The sequence below is a fragment of the Danio aesculapii genome, chromosome 18 (genome assembly GCF_903798145.1).
Source record: "Danio aesculapii chromosome 18, fDanAes4.1, whole genome shotgun sequence".
In the NCBI taxonomy this organism is placed as follows: domain Eukaryota; kingdom Metazoa; phylum Chordata; class Actinopteri; order Cypriniformes; family Danionidae; genus Danio; species Danio aesculapii.
The window spans coordinates 63319-72653 of record NC_079452.1 but is presented as its reverse complement, the minus strand read 5'-3'; the positions used below and the strand labels follow the sequence as shown (position 1 = coordinate 72653).

General features: G+C 34.2%; 1 long non-coding RNA gene across 1 annotated transcript; it reads right to left on the bottom strand.

Annotated features, from left to right (window-relative positions):
* Nucleotides 1-2113: 2113 nt before the first annotated feature.
* Nucleotides 2114-5498, bottom strand: LOC130245426 (uncharacterized). Its single transcript, XR_008839328.1, has 3 exons — nucleotides 5429-5498; nucleotides 5245-5337; nucleotides 2114-2174 (listed from the first exon to the last, which is right to left on the bottom strand). It is a non-coding gene; the product is annotated as an uncharacterized LOC130245426 (long non-coding RNA).
* Nucleotides 5499-9335: the final 3837 nt, after the last annotated feature.

Sequence of the window (9335 nt, the reverse complement as noted above, 5' to 3'; positions counted from 1 at the left end):
AGAGATTCTCCATGCCAGTCATAATCCAGCACAAGTAGGCCATACAGGAGCAGAAAAAACACTTCGACGTCTTCGTAGTCAGTATCACTGGTACAACATGGGAAATGATGTACGCCTGTTTGTCAAGATGTGCCCACAATGTAGTTCCTGTAAGATCACCAGTCAAACTGGGAGGGCTAGACTTCAGAACTACCAGACCGGAGCACCTATGGACCGGCTTTATCTTGATGTCCTAGGACCATTCCCAGAATCTAAGTCAGGCAACCGATTTATCATTGTCATAATTGACCAATTTCAAACGGCCAAGTGGAAAGATTCAATAGGACCTTGCTGCAGATGATAAGGTGCAACGTGGATCAAAGTCAACGGAATTGGAATGAACATCTCCCCCTTCTTACTGCAGCATACAGGTGTACCGTACATTCAACGTCAGGGCTCACACCAAATCAACTGATGCTAGGACGAGAGGTTTTCCAGCCACATGACATCTGGTTAAGGACCACTGAAGTTAACTGAGAAGCGAAAGAGACACCTGAGTTTGTTCATGGGTTACAAGCTAACCTTCAGCTGGCACATAAAACAGCCCGCCAGGACTTACACTCTGGCCAGACTCAACAGAAGAAAGTGTATGACTTACAAGCAAGAGAGAAGTCCTACCAAGTGGGTGATCCTGTTTTTGTGAAGGTCAGTAGTCGAAAAAAGGGGTACAGCACAAAACTCCAGGCTCCATGGCAAGGCCCATTTGTTGTTACGGAATGTCTGGGGCCAGTACTTTTCAAAGTCAAAGACAGGCAAAGTGAGAGAGTGCTGCATCATGATCGTTTACAACCTTATCTAAGTGATCACATACCTGCATGGATGCAGAGGTTGCGTAGGAAATATACCTGCACTGAGGAATGCCCCTTGACTGTGGACACTGCCCAGGAACGTGTAGTGGCAGAGGTAGAATTGCCAGGTCCTTCACACTCAGACAACCCACTATTGGACATGCCGCAGATCCCTTCTAACAAGGTTCCAGATTGTTGTGGAAAGGAAGAAATGACAACAAAAAGCGGACGACTTGTTACATGGTCGTTACATGGACTAAAACAAGAAGAAGAACAAAAAAACTGAAGAGTGTGGACACTTCTTACCTCCCTTGTTAGTGCAGAAGGGACTCTGCCAGCTTAAAATTAGAGGGGGGGGGGTGTTGTAGTGTTTAGTAATTAACAGAAAAGAGGACTTTTATTAACCTTACTGCTACTTTACGTTAAGTCACAAGTTGTGCATTAGCCAATCCCATGGTGTTTTTTCATCTCGCGGGAAGTTAGTTAACTGTTGTGTGTGATTTTAGTTCAGTTGTATGCTCGCAGGTTCCAGTGTGGATGGTTAAGAAACCCCTCTGCACTGGGCGAGAGCATTACCCCGCTGCTATCAAAGTTACTTAAGTAAACGTTTTGCATGGATTTCAGTTGTTGTGTGCCTTTTTCGCGCCTCCATGGATACTTAATACACCGATAGTGTCATACACTGTAAAAATTAAAGGTTCCTGGAGGCACTTTTTGGGTTTTTTCACATTGCCACACCGGCAGAACCCTCTAAAGAACCTCTAGGCACCATTTCAAAAAAGGGCAGTTCTAAGAGGAACTCCAAGGGTTCCTGGAGGAACCCTCTTATTAACACTGTAAAAATGAAAGGTTCATGGAGGCACTTTTTGGGATTCTTCACATTGCCACGCCGGCGGAACCCTCTAAAGAACCTCTAGGCACCATTTCAAAAGGAGCAGTTCTCTGAGGAACCCTCTTATTAAGAATGACCAGGAACCACCTTGAGTGCTTTGAAGCACCATTTTATTTTTTAATGCTTGTTTTTCCCATCTCTTTTAATGTATGGTTTGTGCAAACATGTTTAATCACAAATTCAATAGACATCTATCTATCTATCTATCTATCTATCTATCTATCTATCTATCTATCTATCTATCTATCTATACATGTTTATAGATTTTTAAAAAATACAATCGCATTTTTCATAAATAATTACTTTTAATAATCAATATACATCACAATTACATTCACATAATATGATTAATAGTGTAATATATATTTTAATGCAAATAATCAAATTTAAATAATGTCTAGCAATAACAGCCAGCAACATCTTTAGCTGTCCACTGCTTCACATTGGAGGTGTCCCTATAAAAGTAAATTAAAAAGTAGTTAACCTGAGAAGTTATGAAAACAAAGGAAATTCACAATATTCCCAGAGCCATTTTTTTTTTACTTATCAAGACATATTCACAAAACATATGCAGAACATTTCTGAATAACAAAAGGAAACATCAATAAAATTAGGAATTGTCTCAATTTATATAAAAGGATTTTTTTTCACCGCTTGCAGAGTGCCCATATACATCAATAAAGGCAAAATCCATAGAATGTAAACCTCTCAAATATCTGAGCACAAGCAGAAATAAGACAACACAAAAGCTGTCTGAAACCACTCCCTCCTTAGTGCACCCCACATATTTTCCCACTCATTCACACAGATAATGCACTTTAATTTTGAGTGTACTGCATTTGCGATGTTGTTATTTTATTCAGGTTATAGTTATTAGCTTTTTTTTTTTAATTATATGAGTTAAAAATTAAAATCAATTATGCATGAAGGTCAAATATTGTTTTTGGACTAAATTTAAGTGGCCTTTGAAATACAGAAATTAATATTAAACGGCTCAACAATAAGTTTTTACAATAATACAATGTAAAAACATGTATATACAGTACTTAATAAGTGCATTGTACCATATTATTAATTTAATTTTAAGTGCTGTGTTTAAGGTGCCTTAATATAAAGTTGGTCTTGTTTTTTCAATTATATAGATGAAAGTAAAGCAGTCTGTCAAGTTTACATTATTTTGCGAATTGTTTTCTACTTTAATGAAAATATATATTACATACTCGATTAATGTAACCATTTAGAAAAAAATGCCATGTTTTACTGTAGTTTTTAGAGCTAGGGTGCAGCTATTTTGGAATGTCGCTGAACTGATATCGTGGAAATAATGGACTGAACATGAAGACTGAAAAGCCTAATTTAACACAATGCGTGAAGTTGTGAACATGCATCGCAGAGCTGGTACAAATACAAGGAACAGACTTGTGTCTAAAATATAAACTTTTTTTATATGTTTACTATTTTTCTTTTTTTTTAAATACTGTTCATTTGATGTGCTTTGGTCTACTCTCTCACAATGGTGCAGCGCTGCCTGGCACGGTGATTTACATTCAGACTAATGCAACGATTACAATAATCTTTCAACATTGAATATGAAGCACGAAAAAACCTGTGAAGTGAAAAACGGCACCGATCTTAGTTTGGTTTGAACATGAAGAGAAGTGAGGGGCTATATAGTAAAAAGTACCCGCCTCCATTACGTCAGGTACCAGATCTTGTTAAAGACATTGAGGGCAGTCAGGCTTCGTAATACAGAGAGTGGACCAAAGCACATCAAACGATCGGTAATACAAGACAAATTTAAAAATGTATAAATGTATTTTTATGTTTCGGACATACAGTTCAAGTCAGAATTATTAGCCCCATTGAATTATTAGCACTCTTGTTTATATTTTTCCCTAATTTCCAAATTTTTTAACACATTTCTAAACATAATAATTTTAATAATTCATTTGTAATAAATGTTTTATTTTATCTTTGCCATGATGAGAGTAAATAATATTTTACTAGATATTTTTCCTAACACTAGTATTCAGCTTAAAGTGACATTTAAAGGCTTAACCAGGTTAATTAGGTTAACTAGGCAGGTTAGGGTAATTAGGCAAGTTATTGTATAACGATGGTTTGTTCTGTAGACTATTAAAAAAGTATAACTTAAAAGGGCTAATAATTTTGACCTTAAAATGACTTTAAAAAAATTTAAAACAGCTTTTATTCTAGCTGAAATAAAACAAATGACTTACTCCAGAAGAAAAAATAGTATCAGACATACTGTGAAAATTTCCTTCCTCTGCTAAACATCATTTGGGAAATATTTAAAAAAAGAAAAAAAATTCAAAGTGGGGCTAATAATTCTGACTTTAACTGTAAATGTAATGCTTGTATTTGCACTAGCTTTGTGATGCACATCCAAAACTTCACGCATTGTGTTAAATTAGGCTTTCCAGTCTCCGTGTTCAGTCCATTACTTCCACTGTATCTGTTCAGCTGAGGGAGCGGAACCAACCTCGTGATGTCAGACAGTGATATTCCAAAATAGCTGCACCCTAGCTCTAAAAATATAAACTATTGTAAAACATGCTCTTTTCTTCAATAATGGTTACATTATTTGAGTTTGTTTATTGTATTTTCACTAAACTGGAAATCAATTTACAAATGAATGTAAACTTGACTGAGTGCTTCACTTCCACTTTAATGGGATAGTTCACCCAAAAAATTTAATTCTGTCATCATTTACTCAACCTTCACTTGTTCCAATCCTGTTTAAGTTTCTTTCATCTGTTGAACTGAAAACAGAAAACCTATAACCACAATCCATACTTTTGTTATACTGGTTATAATTTATTTTTAACGGTTAAAAATGTTCAGCTTTAATCAAAATATAATGTTTTGCGCTCAACTAAAGAAAGAAAATCAAACAGGTTTGGAACATATTAGAGGTGGGTAAATGATGACGAAATTTTAATTTACTTTAAACCATGTTTATTTGTGAGGTGGTATTAACTAACTCTTTTATTCATTATTAACTCATTATTTATTGTAAAAAAATATAATTTGGTGGACAAATTATAAATATTATTTTAATTGAACAACTATTAATTTTAAATGTATTACCCAAGCATTATGTTGCTTTATCTAATAATAAATATAATTTAATTAAATTCAAGTTCAACGCGGCTTCGTTTTAAACTAACATACTGTAGTCATTTTGTTCAAGCCAGGTTTCAGTAAGACATTAAGATTAGGATTATTAGTGCATTAAGATTGTTGTCTGTTCATTTACAATACGTGCTTTAGGTGCAAGTGGCCTGATGTTTAGAAGACCGAACTTAAAAAAAAAAAAAGTATTTTCACTTATTTGCCATTTTTCTGGTTTGATTTTTAATAAAAAAAAAATTCTAGAACACATAGTAAATTAAATTCTTGATTTAATAATATGAGGAACAGACAATTTCTATGGAGTTAGCCAGATATGCATTACTGTGACGAGCAAAAGTCTACATGGCTAAAATGTGGATTTTCACTAACTAGTCAAAGCATCCTGAAGATGTTGTCCAACAGGAATTCAGCTCCAGTACTGCTGTGGTGCAGCCCATCAGCATGGGCAAGCCTAGGACGATCCTAGAAAAGATTCCAATTGTTAATAAAGAGCAGATTTTGTTCTTCACACCATGTTAATGGCCATTCATTCAGAGCAAAAAGTTTGCTGAACCTTTCATGTCCACAGCAGTAAGTAGAAAGCTGTCCAAAAATGATGATCTGCATTGCAAGTGAAGTGCATCGGACCATTTCAACCTGGCCCTCTGCTACCTGGATTTGATACAGCAAACTTTAAATTTCTAGTCTATATCTGTCACAATGATTTACACCTAATATGGATACATCAGAAACAAGCAAATGAGAAAATAAGTGAGTGATTTTAGACACTTAAAAGGATAAAAGTTTAATGTCATTAGTTCAGTGTTACCCAGCTGGATAATGATTATCAAATAATATTGTTTGTTAAATGAAGTATTTTTACATTCATTTCCAATTCAGTTAGTTACTTAAAAAAATACTTAAATTCGAGGTGACTCAAACGGCTGTTTGAGAGAATACTGAACAATTTCAGGGTTTATGTGGATGTTCTGAGAAGGAAAAAAGCAGGCTTTATGTACATTATTTGTGTGAATGAATAGAAAATGTATTGAAGTACATAACTTAGACACAATTTGTCACACAGGTAACTGTTTAAGAAACGAAAATAATGACAAATGCGTAATATGACTCACAAACAATATAAGGAAAGAATATTAGATAGCATCGCGGCTAGAAAATAATATAGGCAACCCTGCTCAAGACACTTGCTACACACTGTATATGTAAGGAAAGACAATAAATAAATAAATATATTTGTGGAAAAAAGCCATCTAATAAGCAGTATGAATGTATAACGTTATCTGTTTAGTTTGAAATTAACGGTCGCTTGCAATGGCTTTTCATGGAAGCTTCGTGTTCAATGACAATAAAATATTTCGATATAAATCAATATTTTACATCAAACTATTTATATTTGTGTGAGGTAGACGTGTAATTTGAGTGATTATGTATATCCAGCCTATTGTTATTATCGCAGAATAATAATGTTTACCCAGTCTTATACAACAGCAATCGCTCCGCGAGATGTTCCTAAAACAGGTTACACGACATAATGATGCGTGTAAGTGTAGATATTTGTGTGCAAATCGTATCTAATTTGTATATTTATTTTGCCAACTTACTCATCTTCTGTGTGTTAGAGATGACAGCAGTCACGAAATGGAGGAAAGGAGCCGTTACAAAACGCTATTTGAAAACGCTCCTGTGACCTACACCTGCGCTTGCAGGATGACTGGTGAGATCCAAGTGCGCGCGTCTGCGTCATGTTTATATTATTTTGTTAGTTCCAGTTAATTTTTTTTTTATTTTTTTGGCAAAACAATTAATTCCATTCCATTAATCCAAGAAACAGATGAAAAAAACATTTAATTCAGAAAAATAAAAATGTACAAAATTCTGCATTCATTAGCAAGTTATCTTTGTTGGTTTATCAAAACAAACTGGAGGAATACTTTTTATTAATAAACCAGAGCCCATAGCCAACATACTTAAGTTTATTAATATCTTAAATATTTTTCATGAGTGGATTTTTGAAGAACTGTGTTATATTGTTTTATTTTTATAAAAATAACAATAATAATAATAATAATAATAATAGCTTAATATTTATTATTATTATTATTATTGTTAATATTATTATTGCAGCAGTTGTTGTTGTTATTATTATTGTTTTAAATGTCAAAATTCAAGGGTCTAATGAGGTTAAGTGACAGAAAATTTAATAAGTCCCCTAGAATAGTTATCATTTTTATAAATGTACAAGCCTGTGCATGTTTTTGTCTCTTTTTTCCCCTCTGTTGTGAATCATTTGTATTTTATCCTCCAAAATTACTTTTACATTTTCAAATTTTTTCACAATTTCCCAGTCAGCCTCCTAACTGCAATCAAGTTAACATTTAGACTCTAATCATTGATATTCTTGTGTTCACAGTGAGTGCCACACAAAAAAGAAAAACAAACACCAAATTTCATATCATTCTAAAAGCACAAATAGCTAAGTAAATATTAAGTAAATAAACATCCATCTCATTTTCTGGTCTCCACAATTGTCTATTTAATTATGACAAAAAAAATCTCTTGGTTCCTTTAAGTGCTAGCTTTTAGAGGAGAGATCCACCAGGAACCATTATATAAGTTCATAGATCTTTCAGTAACTCTTCTTTGAAAATTGAGTTCCTACAATAATTTTCAAAGTGCTTCGAGGTCTTAGTGTAAGGAAACAGTGACTCCAGAACCTCAGTATTGACAAAAAGTGCTTGTAGGATCCCAGTTACTGCAAAAGGGTCCTGCAAGCACTGCAAAGACTGTCAGTGGTTCCTCAAGGAGCCCCATTGTGAGAGAAAGAGCTTTCAGGTACTTAAAACACATTTTAAAGTTCCTTGAGTATTCAACAGGGTACTTGAAGCACCTTTACTTTTTACAGTGTAGGATCAAAGCACAACATCAAGTTAGATATAAGTGAGATATGAATACTGTATGTAAATTAAACCACTTGACCTACAGCAGCCAATGGCTGTTTAACAAGTGTAAATACATCATTCACAGTGAGTATGATTGTCCTACAGTAGAACTTCAAAACACACAGACATCAACAATTAGTCTTTGAATCTCAACAATGGTGACAAACAAAAAATAAAAATCAAAGAAAAAACAACCTACAACAAACAAAACAACCTACTGAAATATTACTTCTCAAAAACAACATAAAAAAAATAAAGGAAAGCGATTGTAACAACTTTAAGCTGCATAATATATTCATGCTGCAATGCATGCTGGGATTTTTGTACTAGGCTGGCACCCAGCATGCATCGCAGCATGAACGAATTAAGCAGCTTTTTTTTAGCAACCATGGTTGAGGTTCATATCCTGATTCTTGATGTCTGTAAGTCATAGTATGCAGCTGAGATCTCAAGATTTCGTGCATGAAACTAATACAATTTAAATTTCTTATTCATTCCTTGATAATTGTTTGATGAACTTAGATGGGAAGCTGTAACACATTCAAAGAAATATCAAATAAAACTCTTTTTTATGGGTTAACTTACAAAATATTGGAAATTATATATGTTCCATTCAGTTCAGACAATACAGTTTCTTATTGCCTTTTTTGCTATAACTAAAGAGTTACAGAAACACAGTTATAACAGTCAGAGAAACATTAAAACAGAAGAGTAAAGGTTCAAGAGCTCAACTAAAAGCAGCCTCTGATCTCCATGTTGGTGAGGTCAAATGAAATATTTAAAAAAAAAATTTCCTCATAAGTAAACCATTTCAGAATGAAAAAAAAAAACGTATAGCTAGACTCAAATGAAAATACGGAAGTTCCTTCAAAATTATACAGTAGTTTTCCCTGTGTTTTTACGATTTTTTTAACAGTGTGGCCCACCCTTTAACTCTGGAATTTTGGGAGTTTTCCAGTGTTTTAAGATGACTCTAGCTGTCACTGAGATCCCCACCATGATGACTGTGAACTCTCCATTTGTAATATTTGGCATCTGTTCCATATCTCCCAGTAAGCATAACCTTGGTGACAGTGGTATTAATGTTCCAAGCCATTTACTCAAAATATTTAGGGTTTGGTGCCAAAAAGGCTGAACTAGTGAACAATCCAAAATACAATGAATAAATGTGCCTCTCTCTTTTTGACATTTCCAACATTCATTATTATTTGCCAAACCCATTCTATTGAGTCCGACAGGTGTGAAGTAAAACCTCTGTACAATTTTATACAGAGTAAATTGTCCTCTCGCTTCTCTTATGTATTTACCAGTGTTTGACAAAATACTTTTCCATTCCACTTTTCCATTCATCCTGTAGAAAACAGAGGCCCTTTGTTGGAGATGAGGCAGTGTTAAAAATTCTAGAATATGGTTTCCATCTGTGTGTTGGATATTGTGGAGACACAGTTTCGTATTGGAAGGTATTTCCAAAAATTGTCCTTTCCTTTTATATTGTACTTTGTCACAAGATTGCTGTAGGAC